The sequence below is a fragment of the Benincasa hispida genome, chromosome 7, assembly GCF_027475165.1.
Source record: "Benincasa hispida cultivar pf3 chromosome 7, pf3_genome.v1.1, whole genome shotgun sequence".
Classification (NCBI taxonomy): domain Eukaryota; kingdom Viridiplantae; phylum Streptophyta; class Magnoliopsida; order Cucurbitales; family Cucurbitaceae; genus Benincasa; species Benincasa hispida.
In genome coordinates this window covers 16,629,331-16,654,500 of record NC_143484.1, presented here as the reverse complement: position 1 = coordinate 16,654,500, position 25,170 = coordinate 16,629,331, and the positions used below count along the sequence as shown (strand labels likewise).

The following is a 25,170-nucleotide window of genomic DNA, read 5'->3' as shown; positions in this document are numbered from 1 at the left end:
GCTAACACCAAAACTCTAACAAATACTCTCCCTTATTTAGTTTGTAGATTCATGCAATTTGAAGCAATGAAAACCATAGGCCATTTGATTGGATTTGAAAATTAAATTGGTCATTGATCCGACAGTCTGAAATGCTTGATTTTCAAAAAAATAAAAATAAAATAAAAAAATCGTTATCAAATGGGACCTAAATTTTTTGCATAATTAGTTTTAATGAATCAACCCAACATTCATTATGAAATGGGACCTAAATTTTTTGCATAATTAGTTTTAATGAATCAACCCAACATTGATTTCTAGACGACAATATTTGGTTTCAAACCACTATCTATAATTCAATTATCACCCACTTAGTTTCATAAAAAATGGTAAAGGATTGAGTTGAGCCCACTAACTAAAACTCTACAACCTCCACAACCACACCTCTACTAATGCCTCCATCATTGCATATATCCTAATCGAATGTCGAGCCTTGTACTCTATAAATAATTTCATTCTACCACTTCAAATGATAGGTATTATTTTGTGTTACTAACATAAACATCATAATGTACTCAACTCGAAGCCCACTTGTGTCATTTCTCTGGTAGATTAGCTCGAACAATGCAAAGTTGGAAGGAGTGGCTTTATTGAATAAGCACCCCTCCCCCCTCTCTCTCTCAATGGGTAGAGTTGGAAATCTTTGCAGCAGAATATCAAAAGAAAAACAGGGGATGGTAGTAGGGTTGAAAAATAAATCAAGTCGGTATCGGAAACTTGATGCTTTGTTTGATAACGATATTTTTAATGAAAAGACGAAGTACCATCAATAATATTTTTTGTTTTGTTATTTATGAGTAGACAACTTTACTAAAAGAGAGTTAAGAGAGAATCGGAAAAATTGAATGTCATAAAAGATATAGTTGGAGAACAAAAATTATATATATATAAAATAGAAACTTTATGATTAAATACTTCTTTAAAAGGCTTTCTCAGAAAAGAAAAATGTTCTTTAAACGAAAAAAAAAAAAAAAAGAAAAAAAAAGACGAAGACAGAAGAGTTTTATTTGTATTTTATAAATCTAATTTTAAATTGGAAAATTTTGAAAAATGGTTACGGTATTTTTCAAAGATAATAATTATGAAGACTCTTAATAATGAAAGAAAAAAAAAATTGTTTTTAGGATGCAAAATTTAAGAACTTTTGGCCCGTTTGGTAACCATTTTGTTTTTTAGTTTTGTTTTTGAAAATTAAGTCTATGGATACTACTTCTACCTCTAAATTTTTTCTTTGGTTATTTACTTTTCACCAATAGTTTAAAAAACAAGTCAAATTTTGACAACTAGAAAAAGTAACATTCAACCATTATACTTAAGAAAGATATATCATTGAAAGAAATGTGGATGAAATACATATATTTTTCAAATATATTATTTTAAATAGTAAGACTAATGAAAATATTTTTAAATATAACAAAATGTCATTATTTACTAGTGATAGACTACGATAGATATCTATCACTGACACCTATCATAGTCTATCGCTTTTTGCCACTGATAAATAAAGATATTTTGTTATATGTTTAAATAAGTTAGTTTACTTTCTTTTAATTGGAAACGGTATTTGTATAATTATGCATTAAAAACAACATTTTAAAATCAAGTAGACCCCATTTGGTAACTATTATTTCATTTTGATTATTAGTTTTTGAAAATTAAGTCTATTTTCTTATATGTTCTCACAATAATTAGCATCTTTCTTAAGTACAAGAGTATGAATAGTTTGCCAAATTCACAAAACAAAAACATGTTTTACAAAATTACTTTTTTAAGTTTTCAAAATTTGGCTTGTTGTTTGAAAACATGTGTAAAAAGTAGACAACAAAGCAATAAATCTTGAGGTAATATAAGTGTTTGTAGGCTTAATTTTAAAAACAACCATCCAAAAACCAAACGGGACCATAGCTATTGCTAAATTTAAAAAGAGATTTTATCATAACTATGTTTTCTTGTTTACTAACCCATTCATATGACATGAGCTATGTTAGCTTTGTTTATTTCCTTATTACTATTATCTCAAAAGTATACTCACTTCAGAATTAATTCTTAAACAAGGAAACATAAAAAAAGTATAGTCAAACACGTCTAATTTAAGAATTTATTCCCTAAAAATAATAAATCCAAAAGTTATGATACATCTATATTCTGCGAAGTTGATCAGCAAGAATAATTTCAATCCAAACATGACTACTAAACACTTTTAATCTAACACTTTTCTTTTGGAATTTTTTCCTCCTGCAGATAAAAAAATAAAAATAAAAGTAATAATAAATTTAGTAAATTTTAAAACTTAGGACACAGATAGATCGCATATATGGTTTAATATTTTAAAATTTTAAATATTTGAGATAATTAATCTATATATTAAGATATAACATAACTCATGTTTGAAAGTTAAATATCTAAATGTAACTGACAATTAATGTACTAATGAATTATGTATTAGGTTTAGTATCTTGTCCTATATTGTTATATTAATTAATTATTTAATCAATTAAATAAAAATAAAGTACATTTTTATATTAAACATTAATTAAACATTAAAAATCTAAGTATAATTATTTTGAATTAAAAAACTGCTGAAAATATATTTAAATATAGCAAAACGTCACTATGTATTGAACATGTATCAATGTCAGTTAGAGAGAGTGATTGATGTCTATGAGTGCCTATAATTGATAGACATTAATACTTTGCTATCTTTGAAAATAAGTCGGCTCATTTTTCTATAAGTAAAAATAACTAATTTTTTATATCTAAGTAAATAAATTTTAAATTTTAAATAAATATAAACTAATTAGATTATTATTACTGAAGAATAAAATAAAATAAAATATTATTGGTAAATATATTAATTTAAATGTATTAAGTCTAAGTATTTAATATTTTGTTTTAATGATTAATTTACATTAAATTATTAATTAGTTATACTATATTTTAATTGTTCATCTCCATGTACAAAAAATACTATTTATATGGAGGATATTAGAAAATTCATATTAGATAGTAATATTATGAATTTTAAGAAATAAAATTATGTGAATGAAACGAGGTTATTAAATGTGCCCTTATAAATAAATTTAACAAACTAAAATCTAAGAAATCTTAGAATTAAAAAATTGTTCACACACCTTATCACAATATCATGATAACATGGTATCAATGACAAATTTCTATGTCATGAATATTGACATATTTTTATATGTGGGTCGTAGACTATTATTAGTGATAGATTATTAGTTCTATTCATAGCTTCGATGTACATTTTTTTACATCAAATATTAATTAGTGTTACATACATGTTAGTTTTTTGCCATTTCCATGGCTGCATCTAAGTAAGAAATGGACATTTTCTTTAATAGATAAAAGGATTATTTGATCGGCTGAAAATGTAATATCCTAATATGTGGACGACATTTTATAATTTTTGTTTGATGAATTTCTATTGGTGATTGATCAATGGTATACACCAATCAATTATAGACTAATAATATTATTTATAGAATTCTATTTTGTATTATAAATAGTCATCAATATATTAAACTCTAAAAAAATATTGAATAACTAAGGTCTCGTTTCGTAACCATTTTATTTTTTATTTTTTATTTTTGTTTTTTAAAATTAAGTATATGAGCACTACTTCTACTTCCAAACTTCTTACTTGGTTATCCACTTTTCACCCATGGTTTAAAACCCAAGTTAAATTTTGAGAACTCAAAAAAGTAACTTTCAAAAAATTATTTTTGTTTTTGAAATTTGGCTAAAAATTCAACAATTATACCTAAAAAAGATGCAAATGATTGTAAAAAACTGCGTATTAAATTGGCTTAATTTTAGAAAACAAAAACAAAAAACCAAATGATTACCAAATAGAACGTAAATAAACCGAACTCAAAAATATTGATATACCACTATTCTAATTATATACTATCATTAGAGATTGAACTCAATGATGTTTATATATTATAGATAGTCTTCAATTAATCTCCACAAAAATATTATGTAGGTTCATATACATAAATGGAACAAATGTCAAAGTACATGTATTTTGTTATTATTTATATACCACTATTCTCAATTATTATATATTAATATTTTTAATATAAATTTGTTGTTCACATAGTGTATTCTCTTTCGTGAAAATTATTAATACTTTTAACCAATTTCGATACAATGAAACTTCATATTTATCTAATTTTTATTTATTTAATAAATATTTTAAATTATTCTCACTAGATTGTATAAAAAGGGAAAGATATGGGAGATTGACGTGTGTGAGTGAGCTGTCCACTGATTAATTAATACAAGAGAGTTTCTATAAACCATGTCTCTTTGTGGGAAGCTTGTGAGTCAAATAGACATAAACACATCTGCAGAGAAATTCTACAAACTCTTCAAGAAGCAAATCTATCATATTCCCAATGTTACCTCAGTCTTTCAAAATGTGGAAGTTCATGAAGGTGATTGGGACAGCCATGGCCATGGCTCCATCAACTTGAGAATACAATCTCCCCTTCTATTGCCATGCTCCACATCCTGAGACTTATCTCAGTTTGGGAATGTTGAGCCTATCAAGCCAAATCCTTTTGAGGTCTAATTGATTTTCCAATGCATGCCTTCACCTCGTGGTGAAGTTATGCTCAAATCATGCCAAACCCACCCAAAGGATAGGTCCAAATAGAAATGAAGGGATCAAATTTCGTGTAGAAGTGTGTGATTGCCTTGCTTCAATTGTGATCAAGAATTAAACACAAAATTATAACAAAAAAAATTGTTAAACATTCAAAAATTACCGTAAGAAAATCATGAAATTTTCATTAATTTATTTTCTAAATTTATTTAAATTTATTTTCCTTTGAATTAATTGGAGTTACATTTAGCTTATGGTCAAAATTGGCTTATTGTCATTAGATAATGCAATTATTATTAAGAGATGGAAGATTTAAAATCTTTTGGAGGAAACTTTGGAAAAAGATTTGGGATATTGGGTTTCAATATAATTACGGTTTATTAATAAAGTTAATTTTGAATTATAGAGGGAAGAGGGATTTGGAATTAAAGGGGGAAAGAGGAAGAAAAATAATTATATATATATATGAGGGTTAGAGTTTTATTTGAGTAAAAAGAGAGAAAAAAGGGAAATTCATTCCTTCTCTATCGCTCTGTTTGAGTTGTGTCCGAAACCTCCCCCAACTTTCTTCGTTTGGCTTGCGCACAAAAGTGAAGGAAATCATACATGAGGATTTCCACGAGCAGCAGAATAATCGTTCCAAATTCCATTCGAAATTGAACACTAACAATTATAGTCAACAAATGGAAACTAACTGGTCATGCAACAACTAGAAATTACAGCATGCTTTAAGATAATCAAGGGACAGAGTATCATACCTTTGAAGACTCAATCTTCAAACTCCCTCGATCACTCCAATGCATCCAAGACAGCAATACACGAACGCTCGAACACCGACCGCAACACAACACGATCCACAGAAAATGGCACATGAACAACACGAACCCAATGCACAACCTCTGGAACCTCGATATTAATCGAGTTGAGTGAGGACACCATCACAATGGTCATCTTGGTATTCTCGGTGTGAGAATCCAGGATTTGTGGGCTTTGTATGATCTTGGTTAGAGGAAGAGACTAGAGGAACAACAATCGTCTAGACGATTCAGCAAGTGAGAGATGATAGAGTCTATCGTATAGACGATGTGCTCAATCGTGTAGAAGAAGGCAGCCTATTGTATAGACAATGTCCTGCGATCGTTTACCTACAACCAGCTAAGTGAACTACCGTATAGTGACACTCCACGACTGTTTAGTCTCTCTATGAGTTATCTTTTAGTGAAACAATTTCACTTGATAGCATTTCGTGAGTTTATTTTCGAAAGTAGCAACTCTTATAAATTTAGAAAAAAAAAAACTTTTCTCTTTTTATCTCACAGTTACCATAAAACCACCAATAACCTCCCACTCAATTGGTTATTAAAGAAAAAGTGATAATTATCAAATAATTAATATTAACATAAATAAATATGATAACCAACTTACCATATTATATTTATAACCTATAGTTTTAATATTTCATCTCATGAAATATACAAACCATAGTTCTTTTACTATTTTATGGTATTTAATGTAAATCATATTTACATTGATCCTCCACTTGATGTATCTCATACAACACACAATTATATCATATATAATCAAATTTTCTCTTGTCAATTGAAACATTTCAAATCAACCCCAAGAATTGATTCTCAACTTGAATCCATTGAACTACCAATGTGACCTTATGGACCTGTAACTTGAAGCTCCAACGATACGTGAATAACTGACTAAACACTTTAGTCATGGGATCCACCATCCGTTAATTGTCAGACACTCCACTAAAGACCGACAGTTGCATTCTCCTCACTACAAATATATTTTGTGTCCATATCAACTAACCAACAGTGCGATAACCTTTCACAGATCGCTCGTAAGTATAGTTGGGTCAATTTACCATTATGCCCCTGTAGTTAAATCTAACACCTTAAGTACCACTGATCCCTCTAATGAACATAAGTCATAGTCCTACTATGACTTAGTCCACTCTTCCAAAGAGAAGTCGTGGCCACTATGTTCAAGACCTGGAATCAACCCTTAAGCGAGCAATCTATCTACTTACCCCTGCTTCAAAGAATGAGCGAATTCCATCTTGTGTAACTGAGTTCCCAGCTCTAAAATCAGACAAATCCTTAAAAGGTAGGCATGTTGAGTTGGAAATTTGGCCACTCTCACCCATACTAATCAAAGAACCACCCTCAAAGGCAAGAGTTCCCAAAACATTCAGGATTAACGTCATGTCATCTATGTTTGTTTAAGTGAGATGTAAGTCTCAAGTATCAACGATGTTATACAAAGAGGCTATTCATCTCATGGTCCGGTCTTATACAAACTCTTTTTATAGGACACCCTTGCTCGTATATCTCTATATGAATGGTCAGGATCAACCATATGTAGTAGTTCACAACACTTGCAAACCTCTACAAAGGAACATGGGTTGTGGTGGAACATGGGTGGGAAGCTTTCTATCACTGTCCATCCACCGTAATTCCATCGGTAGTGAGGGCCTTCTACAATGGCCAGCTCCATGACACCGAAGATGCGGTGATCATCAAAGGGAGGGTAGTGTCGTTCAACGTAAAGGACATCAATCAACTCTACCAGCTGAAGAATTTCCCGGAAGCACCGGGTAACAAGCTCATTGATGATCCAACAGAAGAAGACATGGAGGATGCGCTAAACGTATTAACACAACCGGGCACCAAGTGGACAGTGTCCCTGACAGGCATAAGAACTGTCACCTCCAACTGGCTACCACCAGAAGTGCGCATGTGGGTTTATTTGGTGAAGAGACGACTCATCCCAACATCGCATGACAAAACCATTTCAAGGGATCGAGTTATGGCTGCATATTGCATAACACACGACATTTCGATTGATGTGGGCCAACTTCTTGCGAAGAAAATCTGAGGTTTTCTTGGTCGTGTGAGAGCTCAGTACTTCTTCCCATGGACAATTTCTAGCCTATGCCTATCTGTGGGCGTGGGTATTGAAGAAGAACCCATGCCAGAAGTTCACAACATCATCAACACGAAGATCCTGAGAATGCTGCTCAAGGATTTGCCGCATTGCCCCGAGCTTCCATCGAAATGGCCCCTCATTGATTTAAATGCGTCGCAACCACTAGGACCCAAGAATCAGTGCCATAATGACAAAGGGAAGGAAATCGTCCAAGGAAGTTCACCGTAGAAGCAAACCAAATTACCCTTGGACCATTTACCCTTAGTCATTTGTCCAATAAGCCCTACAAATGAACCCCTTTCCCCTCTTCCCGAAAATTCACACATCTCCTCCTTGCCCCCGACTCTAAACCCGTGTTACGCTAAAAATGTATCTTATGCTATGTAACGCGTATTCACACTACTCATGGATGAATATAATGAAAGTTCATGTCCCTGGCAACGACGCCATAAACTTGGTGATGTGAAATTGATCATGTGTCTTTAAAGCATATGGACAATGATGAATATGAATTATACAAGCTCACATTGCCATAAACTTGGTGACGTAAAGATGGAAATGGAATGTGGATGTTGTGTTATGCTTATGCACACTTTATGCGATACTACTTCTAGCTATATGCGTTGTTAACTATATACTTGTAGTATGCTATGGAGTAATGCATTGTCACAAGTTTCCTTGCGTTGAACCAAGCATAATTCCAACACAAGTTTCTCAGAGTAATCCGAGGTCGAACACAGGGATTGTTTTCATTAATGTGTTACTTTTGTGATACATGCGACCAGTTTTTACAACTAATAAAGATTGTGTGCTTGTATAGGAAAGTAAATTGTGGTAAAGTAAAATTGTGCAAATAAACTAAAGTTGCGTTAATAAAATAAATTGCGATGAAAATAAACCTAAGCTAATGTGATACAAGATACAAGATACATGATATACATGATACTGAGTTCGAGACTGAATGTGAAGTTTATACAAAGGATTGAGGTATGCAATGGCAAGTCTTTATGGATGAATCAGAACTAGAATGGATAACTAGTAAAAACATTGCAAGTTTATTAATTACGTTAAAGATGTAACTAAGGTTTCGCTTTTCCCTTGGCATACACCTCTTGGTGATCGGCTGCGTTCCCATATCTATATGGTGAAACAGGGATGAACATGGTGAATGCAATGTTGCTTCCATCTCTAAAAGTACTTATTGCTTTAGTTAATGCATTCTTCCAACCCCCTCTCGATAGGCGGAATGGCATCTTCACTTCTGCTCTCACAGGTGAAGATGTCGTCTAGCATGCCTTGACTAAACTTAATTATTTCTTTAACCCAATTAATTTACTTGTTTAATTCTTGCTAATTACACATGTGATTAAGAAAACGTCATGGAGAAAATAAATTATGGGTGAACGGAAATAGACAGAGAAATGATAATGGAAATGATCATAACATTTAATACTAAGATTAAGCATCTGATACATGGTTTGAATGATAGAGATTAAGAAGATGAGTACGAGTGATGATAAAGAGATAGAAACAAATACAAAAGAGTGTCAACGTCTTGACACAGATTTGAACGGAGGTTTTACTTGCAAGCGTGTGGAATGGATGAACAGAAGAGCTTCCCTCTCAGGCTTGCTCGTCTGGTAGAGATGACCTTTGTACAGACCTTCGACGGCGGGGATCAGAAGGATTCTTTTCCTGGAGACTCATCTCTCGGCCTTGTTTATTTCTTGTTTATGTTGAATGTATCTATACTTTATGCAAAACTTCATTTCAAATGCCTAAGCCAACTTGATCAATTGGTAAAAACATCCTTAGCTTAGATTATTCGAAAGAGTAAATAAGCCAGCATCAAGTAGAACGCCTAGTACATCTAGAGATAGACTTACTGGTGTTTATTGCATTCTGTGTTCGACGCATGCATCCTAGAGATAGGTTTTGTATGTTATTCACATTGAGACATGTCAAATAAGAGTCTAATGCATAAACAAAGATAAGCAAGCCATCTCATCCACATCACATTCTGGTTCGTGTATATTCAACTTAGATCGACGCATACCACTTACATTAAAATCCATTTTCACATGATCCATCATTCACTATTCAACTCTTTTGTATCTTCTTGCACAAGCACAACACCTTAGTGTAAATAACACATTTCTTCATATATTTTAGGAAACCCCTACAACAGCTACAATGCAAGGTCTGCGTTAGCTTAACCTGAATCCTTGAGTTCGACCCTGGACTTACCAGGAACCTACATTGGATTTATACTTGGGTCTGATTTAGGAAAACTTGAACGTCAATAGTGGAGTGTCGTGCGTTCTGTTGCACATCTATAACGCACCAACGCGTTACAAATACATAAACGCATCAAAGCATCAACGCATCATTCATACTTAGAACTTATTTTTCCAATTTATTTTATACAATACACTCCGACGAATCACGATAGCAACGAAGAAGATTTTGGCGCCATTGCGGGTGATTCAGAAACAAAACTAACCAAAAATTTCGTTTGTATCTTTTGTAGGAACACTTCAGTCGAGGGAGTATTACGAGCTAAGCCTAAGCTTGTGAACATTTATGAGCAGGGAGAGCACTCCCGAACTTATATACGACCTCGAGATTGAAAGGACCTTTCGACGTAGAAATCGATCTAATCGTCGTTGAAGGTTGAAGCAGCAACTTCTCAGACAACAGAATAGGCAAAAAGCAATGGCGGACAACCAGGCAAATCAGAACTTAGCTCAACAACTAGCTCATGCTGTGCAAAATCCGATCCTAATGGTGAATAGTAGCACGTGTCCCATGAGGGAATACATCCCTTGTATTGTATGATTTCTCTCCAGGAATTATATACCCAACGCTAGTGGGACGAGGTTCGAGATGAAATCTATAATGCTTCAAATGCTCTAGATTGCTCGACAATTTGGGGGTGGTCGTGGAGAATGTCCTCACGCCCAGATGAAGCATTTCCTAGAAACGTGTAACTCATTTGTGATTCCTAGAATCACCCCATAAGCGATCAGGCTATCTCTATTCTCCTATTCTTTGCGTGATGACGCAAAGCAATGGGTAAGCTCACTGGATCCTGGTGAAATCACTACCTGTGTGAAGTTGGTGGAGAAATTTATGCAAAAATACTTCACACCTACCACCAATGTGAGGAGGCGTCGAGAGATTATGAACTTTGAACAAGAAGAAGCTGAAACCTTAAGTGCCGCATGGGAGCATTTTAAGGGATTGGTCAAAAATTGCCAGAATCATGGACTACAACTAACAATCCAGATGGAGTCTTTTTATGGTGGATTGAACAAAGCATCACAGCTGCAGCTGGTGGAATTATGGATAAATATTACACTAAAGCTAAAGAGATATTAGACAGCATTACTAAGCACAACATGGAATGGGTGGACGATTCGTATGACGCAAGAGCTGATAGGAAGAAGAGATCTCAGAATGTTAATTCTATCGATTCCAATGCAATAGCCACACTATCTGCACAAGTGGCTACGATGACCAACCTTCTCCAGAACATATCGCTAGGGAACGCATCAAAACAGCAGAAGGTGAATCAGGTAGAGGCATTTGGGCAGCCCATGGTTAGCTGTGTGGGCTGTGGAGATCCTCATCCTATGTTGATTGCCCACAAAACCCACAATCAATATGCTTAATTAAAAACAACCCATTTTTAAATACCTATCATCTCGGATGGAGGAACCATCCAAATTTTTCTTGGATAGGAAACCAACAAGAGCACCACCCAAGGGCGAACCAACAACAAAGGCAAGGATCGCCGACTGCATTCCAACCAACGCATCAGCCACACCAACAGCCCTTTAATAGAGGAGGACAGGCGTCGAGCTCAGGATCTTCGCTTGAGAACCTATTAAAGTACATCGCCCAGAATGACGCATTACTGAAAAGCCAGGCGTCATCTATCAGAAACCTAGAGATACAGGTAGGGCAGATAGCAAGCTTGTTGAAGAATAGGTAGCCTGGAATTTTTCCTAGCAACACTGAAACTCCTGGGAACAACAATGGACAGGAGCAATGTCACGTGGTGACATTGCGAAGTGGCAAAACTCTTGAAGAAAGAAGATAAATGCAAGAAACAACAGTCCTTCAAAAGAACGCAACACACGTTCAATGGCATTATAAGATCAAGAAGAAAGAACGCCTGAGACAACAAGCCATTCAGAGCCATGCGGGAAAACCTACGGTGCCGCTGAACGATCCATTCCCTAGATGCTTGATGAAGAGGAATGATGAACAAAAATTTATGTGTTTTCTTAAACTCCTAAGGCAACTGCATATCAATATTCCACTTATAGAGGCCTTGGATCAAATGCCAAAATATGTCAAATTTTTTAAGGACATTTTGACAAAGAAAAGGAGAGTCAGCGATACGGAGGTAATTACGCTAACGCAGGAATGCAATGCATTAGTAAGCAACAGTCTAACCAAGAAACAGAAGGACCCTGGGAGCTTCACAGTTCCGTGCTTGATAAGAGGGTTGGATGTGGAACATGCGTTGTGCAATTTGGGAGCAAGCATTAATCTCATGCCACTCTCAATCTTTAAGAAACTGGGAATTAGTGAAGCACAACACACGTCTATTACTCTTCAACTTGCTGACAGAACAATCAAGTACCTTGAAGGAAAGATTGAAGACGTTCTGGTAAAAGTTGACAACTTCATATTCCCAGTAGATTTTATCATCTTAGACTATGAAGTGGATAAGGAGATACCAATTATTCTTGGACACCTCTTTCTAACTGCTGGGAAAGTTTTAATAAACGTGCATAAAAGAGAATTGACTATGCGCGTAGACAATCAAGAGGTGAAGTTTAATGTGTTAAATGCATTAAAATTCCCAGACAGTGAAGAATGTCAACTGAACAGTATAGAGTTGCCTGTAGAAGAAGTGACCCAAGTGTGCGAGGTCCTCACGTTAGAGGAAAGCATGAAAGAACCTGAGCCACTAAGTTTGAGTGAGCAGCAGATGAAACCAACACGTCCATCACTAGAGGAACCACTAGAACTTGAGTCTCATGGACGATTTTTCAGTCTTTGGAGACTCATTCAAATCATGCTTAGATGATTTAGAGGTCATCCTTGATCAATGCGAGGAAACATACCTTGTGCTGAATTGGGAAAAATGTAACTTCATGGTGACTAAAGGAATTGTCTTAGGCCACAAAGTATCTAAAGCTGGGTTGGAAGTTGATGAAGCCAAGATAGATGTCATAGCTAAACTTCCACCACCATCAAATGTTAAAGCTCTACGAAGTCTTCTAGGACATGTTGGCTTTTATCGAAGGTTCATTAGAGGATTTTCTCAAATTATGCGACCTCTGAGCACATTGCTAGAACCAAACCAGCCTTACGATTTCAATGACGACTGCTGTGACGCATTTGAAACATTGAAACATGCGCTGACTACAGCTCCGGTACTAATAGCACCGAATTGGACGCAACGTTTTATTCTCATGTGCGATGCAAGTGATTTTGCAGTAGGTACCATGCTGGGGCAGAAGAAAGGAAATTTGATACATCCCATCTCTTACGCATCCAAAACACTTAATGACTCTCAGGAACACTACACAACCACGGAAAAAGAAATGTTGGTTGTAGTGTTTGGCATCGAGAAGTTTAGATCTTATTTAGTTGATGCATCAGCCACAATCTATACAGATCACTCAGCCATAAACAGATAATGTCTCCACAACTTTAGAGCTAACACAACTGTTGCTAACTCCAAATCATGTGTAGGGTAGTTACATTCATACTTCTTTAACTGTCAAGAAGCATAAGCTACTACCTTTCCCTCCTGCATCAGCACACATCCTAACCCTTGTCAGGATGCATCACAATAAACCTCAAACTTTTTACCTGGTGTAGGTAGAGTTAACTTGTGCTAACATTAACCTCTATTTCAATACTTGAAAACTATGCTCGCATTCTGGCGACCATTTAAACTTCGCATCTTTTCTGGTCAGGTTTGTTAATGGTAGAGCTATCTTAGAAAAACCCTCCACGAATCTCCTATAATAACCAGCTAAGCCTAGAAAACTACATACTTCGGTTATATTCAGGGGTCGTTCCCAGTCGACTATTGCTTCTATCTTTTGGGAATCAACGCTACCTCCGTTAGTTGAAACTATATGCCCAAGGAATACGACTTGATTTAACCAAAAATCACACTTACTAAATTTGGCATATAACTTCTTTTCCCTTAGAATCTGTAACACCATCCTCAGATGTTCTTTGTGCTTCTTTGCACTACTAGAATACATTAGTATATCATCTATGAAAACTATCACAAATAATGATGAAATATCCTATTCATCAAGTCCATAAATACGCAGGAGCATTTGTCAATCCAAACGGCATTACTAGGAACTCGTAATGTCCATACCTAGTTCTGAATGCAGTCTTTGGAACATCAGTGTCTTCCACCTTCAACTGGTGATAACCCGATCTCAAATCTATCTTAGAAAACACCGTGGCTCCCTTTAACTGATCGAAGAGATCATCTATACGAGGTAATGGGTACTTATTCTTAATGGTCACCTTATTCAACTGTCTATAGTCTATGCATAATCTAAGAGTACCGTCTTTCTTCTTAACAAACAAGACTAGCGCTCCCCAAGACGACACACTGGGTTTAATGTACCCCTTATCCACAAGTTTCTCTAACTGAACTTTTAACTCCTTCAGTTCCATTGGTGCCATCCTATATGGTGCCTGGGATATAGGTGTTGTACTCAGAACTAACTCAATAGTAAACTCTATTTCCCTGTCAGGTGGTAAGCCTGGTAACTCTTCAGGGAATACATCTAAGAATTCTTGTACCATAGGTACATCTTTAGGTTTCAGTTTCTTATCCTATGAAACTACTACATAGGCTAAATAGGCTTCACATCCTTTACTCAACAATTTCCTATCCTTCACTGCTGATATTAAACTTCATGGAAATATTCTTTTACTTCCCACCAGGGCTATTTCTTTTTCACCTTGTTTCCTAAACACTATTTTTCTCTTAAAACAATCCATAGTGGCATAGTGTTTACTTAGGAAATCCATACCTAGGATAACATCAAACTCTAGTAATTCTAATGGAATCAAGTCAACCCAAAAACTCTTATTTCCAAGAATTACTTCACAATTCCTGTAATACTCATGTACAACTAGAGTATCTCCTACAGGCGTAGAGATAAACAAATTCTCATTCATATTCTCAGGCATTCTATCTATATGTAATGCACACATGCTAGATATGAATGAGTGCGTAGCACCAGGATCAAATAATGCATAAGCGGATTGATTACATAAATTTATCATACTAGTTACGACATCTGGAGCCTCTTCTTCTTCCTGGTGTGTCATAGCTTATACCCTACCCTTCTGCTGCTGCTGTTGGGGTCGTCCAGCTACCCCTTTTTGCTTAGCTATACCGGATCCCTCACCTCTAGTTTCGGTCGCTCTAGGTTGGTTTACAGTATGTGTAACTCCTCTTTGCTCACTCTGTGCTCCATGACCTAGCTGAGGACAATCTCTCTTGAAATGCCCAGCTTGTCCGCACTGGAAGCACACATTCCTATTACCATAACATACTCCTATATGAGGCCTACCACAGTTTACACAAAGTGGTTTCCTCCCTGTACTAGCTACTGACTCGCTAGCACGACCTGATACTGATCTACCACTCGGTCCAACTGCAGGTCTTGACCTTTTTCGACCTGGACTTTGCTCGCTCATGCCTCCAAAACTCTTTATACCCGACTGTCCAGAGAATAGGGGTCTAAATCTCTTATTTCTCATTTTTTCAGGCATTCTAAACTGTCCATCACCTGGCTGGAGTACATCTTCCCTTGCTACACTCTGCGCTACTCGAATAACGATCTCAATTGGATGTAGAGGTAACAAGTGTACGTATCTTCCTTCTTAGGCCATTTTCAAATCTTCTACACCTCTCCTTCTCTTCCACGACGTGACATTGTGCTTGGAACGGCGCGACGCCGTTCTTCGTTCCAGTCCAAATTTTGAATATTGATTGTCGTTAGATATATAGTAAATCTTTGTTCATACTCAGCAACCATCGTAACTCCCTGAGTTAGCCTAAGGAATTCCTCTCTCTTTTCTTCTTTAAAAGAACTAGGGTAGTATTTATCCTCAAATACTTGTCTGAACTCAGACTAAGTCATAGTTTTCGAACTATTCCTTCTGACTTCTATCACTTTCCACCACTTCTCAACCTTTTTTTATAGCAAGAATGCCGCTAACTCGACCTTATGGTCCTCAGGGCTTTCAGCCTCTCGACGCCAAATTTATTTTCTAGATCGTTCTGAATTGATCCTACACTCGCCGCCAATCTTTGAGTGATTCTATCGAATACTCGATTCTCCATCTGGGGCTCTACATCTACCCTTGGTGTACTCGACTCATTTGTAGAAGTTGCTTCCTACTTTACTGAGTCCTAACTCTTTTCCCCTTCGGATCTAGATCCCGTCTAACTTCAAAACCTCCGCTAGTAGGGTCAACATTCCTCTCCTCAGTCTTCTTGCTTCGTTTGCCACTTCTCCTCAGCATCTTTACTTAATTATTAGGTACACATGTTAGAGACTTATCTATGGGACTTAATCTAATTCATGAACTCTCTCTTTCACCCAATACCTTATGCTTTAATACTAAACTAACGCAAACCTTTCCCAAGTTTACGTATACCTTTGCTCTGATACAAAGTTGTCACACCCCGCCCCAGACCACCCTCTTAGCCTAGAGAAGGGCGTGACTGCAGCAGTTATCAACCCTTTGGTTCACACCTACTGCCTAATAACTCTTGCGGAATAACTCTAATACCAAAATATAACTTATATACAGTGGAATGTCTTTAGGCCAAAAATTTATTAATTTAGAAACATAACATATTTAGAGTCATTACAACACTAGACTTACAAGTCCCAAAACCCAAAAACCCTAGTCCTTATATGAACAACAGTAACATGTGTACAATATTAACAGAAACCACCTAAACAGACGGGTTACAAATCTCTTTGTCCTTTAGTGGTGGAGTAGATGAAGAGCTATTTTCATAGGATTTGACCGCTACCTGGGGGGGGAAGGAAAACATTTGAAAACGGGGTGAGTTTGCGCCTAGTGAGTGACTTAAGAAAGATAATTGGTTCTCATGCAAAATCTCAATAAAAAGTTTAACTGAAATATAAGCTTCTATAGTACTTGTACTGCAGTATAAACATTTTCCAAGCATGAAACATATAAATCTATTTTAATCATAAAACAGTAATACTGTTTCTTAGTTGAAGATGACCCTAACAATCCCAACACCAACTACTAGTCAAGAGAGAACCCTTTTGTTCAATCTCTGATTCTACCTACGTGCACGTGGCCATACTAAGTACTGTCATACCTTAGGTACTTCTGTTTAGATACATTCTCAAACGTCCTTAAGTATCTGGTTGGTTTGGTACCTTCTCAAACGTCGTTCAGTACCAATAGATACCTTCTCAAAGTCTTTTGGTATCTAGTTGGGTGGATACCTTCTCAAATGTCTTTCGGTATCGTGTTTTAAGTAAAACTAGTCATAAATGACTTTCTCTCTTTAAAGCATGTAAAGTATAACACATATTAAAACATGGCTTTAAAGGTACTATGTAACGACCCGACCCCCTGCGACTTAGGTAAGGCCGTTACTAAAATAAATGCATGCACAGAATTTAAAACGACGCTCAGTTATTTGAAATAAATGCTAATTAAACAAGAGAAGTTCAAAAGACATTTATTAAATGCAATTGTTAAAACAAATAATAGGGTACCCAAAATTCTTAAAGACTAACAAAAGTATATAAAAGAAATAATCTTTAGTAATAAATTTTAAACAGTAAAACTAAATATTAAGAGGAAAGTAAGGACTCAAATTTCAAGGTGCGGAGGCGAAAAAATCTAGTCCCAGTGACACGATCACGAATTTCGCTGTGCCATCGCCGGTGCATCTTTACCTTTTCCTGAAATATCATTATAAGAAAGGATGAGTATGAAATACTCAGTAAGTAACCCCACCACAGGGGTCAGGCTAGGCATATAGATACCCACCTATGGCACATAAACACATGAAACAGACAAGAGACTGAGTCATATCCTATTGTAGTTAAGTATGCCCACAAAACTGGTGAATCCCAACGGAAACACAAACTGGTGAATCCTGGAGGAAACAAAAAACTAGAATCCCGAAGGAAACACAAAACTGGTGAATCCCGAAGGAAACACGAAACTAGTGAATCCCGAAGAAAACACAAAACTGGTGAATCCCGAAGGAAACACAAAACTGGTGAATCCCGAAGAAACACAAACTGGTGAATCCCGAGGGAAACACAAAACTGGTGAATACCATCGGGGTTTGACGATCAGAGACCGTCGGGGTTCGATGATCAGGCACGCCGCTGAACAGATGCTCGCAGTCGAAAGAGGGGGGTGCGACGTTCGTGGGTTTGGATGGAGGCGGCGTGCAGTTGGGAGGAAAAAAGAAAAAACAAATTGGGGATGGTGGTGTTGCTGTGCGGTACAAGGAAGAAGAAGAAGAAGGGTTGGTGGGGGTTTAAAAAAATAATAATAATAAATGTAATAACTAAAAAAGAAGGTAAAATTATAATAAATTCTTTCCGTTTCGAAAGGAAAATTAATTTCTGCCATAACTTTCACATTGAAATTCAAAATTAAATAATTTTCTACCAAACTTAAATTCCCACATTTATACTTGAGATCCAAAATGAATTACCAAATAATAACGTTACTGAAATTACATTATTATATAAAAAAAATGTGCGCGGTGTTACAGAGTATATTTAACACATATAAATCGCTTTTCAACAATTTCTCACACATGCATGCGTTTAAAACATAACTCATGGTTTGCTTAGAAATCACTTTGTAAAACTAGCTGGCATGAGAATAATCTTCTTTAAAACATGCTTTCTATAACACGTTGTAAGCAAATGTTTTAGTCGAAACGTTTTAGTCATTCACCTTGATTGCTTAGGAGCTTTTCACTATAGTAGCTCCCTTTTCTACCTTGGTCTCCCTTTTCACCCTAGAATCTAGATTCAAATTACAGCTCAAATTACTCATAGTTCTAAATCTTATTTTGAGATACTTACTTATACAAACATATTGTAAATGTCTCAGGAAGCGTACCCTAAAATTTTACAGCTCAAATTACTCATAGTTCTAAATCTTATTTTGAGATACTTACTTATACAAACATATTGTAAATGTCTCAGGAAGCGTACCCTAAAATTTGAGCTCATAACCTTGCATGGTTTGGCCGGAATCACAAATCTTCAAGACTAGCCCAAGCTTATCTAACAGCCTAACCCTTCTGTCTTCTTCTCAGTTTCCAGCCCGATCCCTTCGAGCTTTTCCTCCGGTAGCCCTACCCTAAAAACTAGACTCTCAGAGCTTTCAAGTGGTTTGGGAATCACTCCAAACGCACAAGTAAATTGGGAGAACTCTTCGTCCCAAGTTGATGTTGCTTTCCAGACTTCACTGTCCAATGCATCCTCTTTGAAATACTATGACCAACGCATGGATTTTGGCTCCAATGCAAGGTTTGCTCAACTTTCCCATTTTTTTTCGGTATTTTTGAATTGTGATATAAAAATGAAGTCTCTTGGCTTTATTTATAGGCGTCCAAACCTTTCCCAGAGTTGACACCACCTACTTGGCTGCATGGCCAAATGTTTCTCCCACACACTACCAACACATCATTTTGATCAGCGCAACCTAAGTGTCTTCCTCCTGTGTAGCCAACGCATTAGCTTCCAATCTGATGCCACCACCTTAAATTCTTAAGGCTTAAGGCTTTCCTCTAAAGAAGACACATGGTTTAATGACGTTTCCCAGGTGATCTCATCCTTTGTATGTGTCCAACTCTTGGATGTTCAACGCATAGTCCATACTCAATGCCTAGCCTATCATCAATGCATAGCAAGCCAATTGACTACCATTACAATTCAACTTAGCCATCGCAATCCAATTTAGCCATCACAACGAGCTAACCATCACCAACGAATAGGGTGGCCGTCCATCCTCGATGCATGGCTCACTAAGCAGCATCACACGGCTTTCTTAGCATGGGCACATGGTGCTGGGCACCGATGCATGGGCGTGCGGCATAGGCTACTGCTTCGATGCATGGGCATGCTGCTTCGACGCATGGGCGTGTGGCATAGGTTGGCCATCGCTCGCTCACTCGGCCGCATGGGTTGCATGCTTTGCTGTATGGTAGAGCACCTCGACGCACAGGTATGGCTGCTCGGTGGGGCGCTTGACGCATGGGCGTGGCCGCTCGACGCATTGGCAGGGCGTCTGGCCGAGGCTGCTCGATGCATGGGCAGGGCGTCTGGCCAAGGCTGCTCGACGCATTACATGGGCACTGGTCGAGGCTGCTCGATGCATGGGCTGCCTTTCAACGTGTCATCTCCATTTTTCCTTCTTCAGCCACATGCCATCATCAACACACCCTTCCAATGCATTGGTCCCTTCCAACACATCCCACAATAAATTCTATACTTAGCCAAATTTTCCCTAAGAGTTAAACTTCCAAATTTCCTCTTTTCTTCAAATCTCCACTCTTTTCACTACCATTACACACTAATTTTCACATCAACCTACTCACCACACTAGTCTTAGTAGGGAACATACTTAAGTAGAGAAATTAGGATTCGGGGTTCACATGGTGGGTGCATCCAGGTGAAAAGATAATTAAGAGCGATGGGACAGAAAGCTGATGACAGTCGGATCCAAATTAAGTTGACAGCCGATAACGGTCTCAAAGTACATTCAGCTTTATCGGTAACAATCATCCGGCGTGTCAATCAGGAATTAAAGTTGTCCCATCTATACAACTGGGAGAGAGAAGCCGCCTTTCACCATGGAAACTCTATAAATACCAAGTGAATTCTTCAGAGAAAGGGTTAAGCAGTCCATTACTTCATCACTTTACAAGTTCATGCCTCTGTCCATAGTTTTCTTTCATTTTAAGGCAGACGCGAGGCCGAAGGTGTGCTGGTAGATCGTTCCAGTAAGCTTGGAAAAGCACTGGAAACTCCAAGACAGATAGAGGGCCAACGCCTGCGGAAGCAGGAACATTTGTAGATCAGAATAGAGATTCAGTGTAAAAAGCCTCGGTCAGCAAGGATTTGCTACCAGACTCTCTACCTTTACTTTCCATTGTCATTTGTACTCAACTCAGTTATAAGAATAGAATGTTTTTCTCTATATCTGTTCACTCTTTGTTATTTATGCATGAGTAGCTAAATTAGTTGAATGGGTTGAGAAGTAGTTAGCAAGCATAACGAGAGAATCTTCATCTTTGCGATTATCTTGTTTATGTATGCTTCATTCGTTTATTAGAGATACTCGAGAGGGTAGTCTATGATGGAATACGAGACATACGTAGCGGAATTAGGACCTAATTATACTCTAATTGCTTCTAAATTAAAGGAAAATAGCATGCAATTGAAGGAAAACAGTGAATTAAAAGTGTAGAGATGCTACCTTTGAAGCTCCCGAAAGCTGCTTCTCCTCGTTGAATCTCGACCCGAACTCTTTTGGACCACCACTAGAGTTGACCTACTATCCTTTGGACTCATAACTGAGTTGTGGGACCCGATGGATGAAGAGAACCGAGAGAGAGAAAAGAGATGAAAATAAGGAATGGAGTTTTGAGTAGGTTTGGGTGTTTCCTTTTGTTTTTCACCAAGTTGTAATTTTCCAGCCCAAATATAAAAAAACTAATTTTCAAAACAGAAAAAGTCTTTTAACTAAATTGAAAAGCCCAATTTATAGAAAAAAGGCATGCAACAATTGCATAAAAAAACTTCACAAAAAACCCAACACCTAGAATCCACTCACTTAGTGGGCTTAATGTCTCCACTATAAGCCAACACCTAGCCCACTATTTTGTTAGTGGAATTATCTAACAAAAGTTTGGATTTTCCCACTAACTATAGTCAAAGGGCAAAATAGTCATTTGGTCAAAGTCAAACTTTGACCAAAAAGTCAAATTTTGACTTTTTATGATTTTATCCGTGTTGACTAATTTTGACCTCCCGAGCATGAATCCGCATTCATTTTTTTGAAATTCAAATCACATTTGAATATAAGATCGGTCAAAGTTTGACTTTTCAAAGTCAAAAAACAACTCTTTCACTTTTTACAACTTTGACCATTTCCATTGTTTCCGAGCTTCCGAATATGAACATATTCATATTCTTGATATTTAAATTACATTTAAATATTAAAGCTGTATTTCTAAGCTGAAAAACCTGACCACTATATCACATATACTTGTCGGTTTCTCTCTCTCTATCTAATTCGAACAATTCGAATTATTCTATCATATTGTTCTAAGTTTATTCCATATGAGCTAGTAGGAGAACCTAATGGACCTATAGATCATGGGCTCCAACGATCCGAGATTAGCTAGCTAAACTCTTTAGACAGAGCTAATAAACATTCGTTAACTAACGGGTCATTCAACTAAAGTCCCGTAGTTGCACTCCCCTCACTATAGATATATTTGTGTCCATTTGATATAACCATGATTAGTAAGTTAATCCTTCACAAGTTGTTCGTAATCTCGGCTGGGTCATAAAAATCGTTTTACCCCTAAGACCACATCTTGTTCCTTAAGTTCCACTGATCCTCTAATGAACAATTGGTTTAAGATCCAACCTATAAACCGAATCCCTCTCGGGCCAAGAAGAGGGTGGGGCCCCTTGTTCAAGACCTGGATTCAGTACTAATGGGAACAACCTATCTACTATCCCTATAACGGGTAGGAGTGAATTCCGTCTTGTACCCTATGTTCCCAGCTATCCACCCGATCTTACCCCTGAAATGGGAGGCTTATTGGGCCAGCGATATTAAGTTGCCCTCACCTATGCAGATCTAAGGATAATTCTGAGTGAACAGGAGTTCATAGTTAGCTCAGGATTAAGATTAAGTTACCTAGGTCATCAATTAACGAAATAGTCAGTTTTATACATAAAACGATATTTAGAACGTAAAAAGTGACTATTTCATGGTTCAGTTTTATGTAAACTCTTTACATAGGATGCCCCCACTCACATATCTCTATATGAACGATTCAGGATCACATAGTTTGTACTAACTACAAAGTGGGCCGCATCCATAGTGTCCCCAGAATAAGGCGCCCAACCTTATTCATATACTATAGACCATTTTGGCTATATATTTGAACTTGATCCACCTTTATGTCACGACATAAAGTTCAAACTACATTAAATAGCCTCAAGACCTTAGTTTATTGGATTCAAGATTACAATTTCAATAATAAATTTATCGAAAAACAAAACAGAATATATTTATTAATTTACAAACTACGAGTTTTAGGACATAAAATCCAACAAACTCCCACTTGGACTAAAAATCCTAGTGGAGTATCATAATGTTGAATTTAAGTGAAAAATATATGAGTACAATAAACATATGAATACAATAAACTAGGGCATATACCCAAAAATTCTCCCACTTGTCCTAGTTTACAAACTTCGTAGGCCTAGACTCTGTAGGTGACCTTCAAACACTTTAGTCGTGAGGGCCTTTGTAAGAGGATCAGCAATATTTTGCTCATAATATATCTGGGTTACTACAACATCTCCACGATGTACAATCTCCCGGTTCAGATGGTATTTGTGCTCAATATGCTTGCCGCACTTGTGGCTTCTTGGTTCTCTTGAGTTTGCAACTGTACCACTATTATCACAATATAGGGTGATAGGTAGATGCATATTTGGAACTATTTCCAAATCTGTCAAGAATTTCCTCAACCATACTGCTTCCTTTGCTGCTTCACAAGCAGCTATGTATTCAGCTTCCATTGTGGAGTCCGCAATACAGTTTTGCTTTACACTTCTCCACACTACTGCTCGTTCATTAGAAGTGAACACTGATCAAGATGTAGACTTCTAGCATCTTTATCAGTTTGAAAATCAGAGTCAGTGTATCTAGTAAGGATCAAATGCTTAGTACCATACACGAGCATTTAGTTCCTCGTTCTCCTAAGATACTTAAGAATATTTTTAACGGCAGTCCAATTATCATATCCAGGATTGGACTGATACCTACTAACTATCCCTACTACGTAGCATATGTCAGGTCTAGTACATAACATTGCATACATCAGGCTCCCTACTGTGGAAGCATAGGGAATGTGTCTCGTATCCTCAACCTCTTGAGGTGTCTTAGGACATTGATCCTTTGACAAATGAATTCCATATCTATAAGGTAACAGACCTCTTTTGGAATTCTGCATCTTATACCTAGATAACATTTTGTCCATATAAGTTGCTTGAGACATGGCTAGTGTTCTATTTTTGCGGTTTCGAATAATCTGAATCCCGAGAACATACTGCGCATTTCCTAAATCTTTCATTTGAAACTGCGTTGCTAGCCATTTCTTGATGTCAATTAGGTAACCTACTTCATTCCCAAATAGTAGAATATCATCAACATATAAAAACTAAGAATGCTATAGTAGAATTGACGATCTTCTTGTAAACACAAGGCTCGTCAACATTCTGTTCAAAGCCATAAGATTTGATCGCAGTATCAAATCTTATATTCCAATATCTAGAAGCTTGTTTCAACCCATAAATGGATTTTTGAAGCTTACAAATTTTTTGTTCTTGACCTTGTGCAATAAACCCCTCTACTTGAGCCATATAGATACTCTCCTCAAGATCTCTGTTTAGAAAGGTTGTCTTGACATCCATCTGCCAAATTTCATAGTCATAAAAGGTGGCAATGGATAAGAGTATTCATCGACTTAAGCATGGCAATGGGAGATAAAGTTTCTTTATAGTCCCCTCCCTCTCTCTAGGTATAACCCTTTGCCACAAGTCGAGCCTTAAAAGTCTGTACTTTACCGGCTTGGTCTCGTTTTCTCTTGTAGATCCACTTGCAACCATTTGGTTTTACATCATTTGGTTGATCTACAAGTTTCCAGATAGAATTGAAGTACATAGACTCCATTTCGAGGTCCATGGCTTTGACCCACTGATCACAGTCCACATCTTTTATCGCCTGTTTATAGGTTGATGGATCCTCTATGCCGTCATCAGGTATGACGACTTGTGTTTCTGTAAAAACCAAATAACGGTCAGGTTGATGAACAACCCTCCCACTACGTCGAGGCATTCTTAACTCTTGAGAAGGATGTGACTGACTAGATGTACTAGTTTTATCTATTACTTTAGTATATGAACTAGCTCTATCTGTAGCGTCTTTGGAAATTTCATTAATACTATTCTACTACGAGGTTGATAACTTCTTATGTTGTCTTCCTCTAAGAATGTGGCATTTGTCGATACAAATACCTTATTCTCTTGTGGATCATAAAATAGACCACATTTTGTTTCTTTTGGATAACCTACAAATAGGCATAGTTTTGAACGACGTTCAAATTTTTTAGGATTTTGTACCAACATGTGTGCCAGGCATCCCCAATCCTA

General features: G+C 36.7%; 1 non-coding gene across 1 annotated transcript; it reads right to left on the bottom strand.

Moving 5' to 3' along the window:
* Positions 1–10,780: 10,780 nt before the first annotated feature.
* LOC120082302 (small nucleolar RNA R71) lies at positions 10,781–10,884 on the bottom strand. Its single transcript, XR_005483133.1, has one exon. It is a non-coding gene; the product is annotated as a small nucleolar RNA R71 (small nucleolar RNA).
* Positions 10,885–25,170: the final 14,286 nt, after the last annotated feature.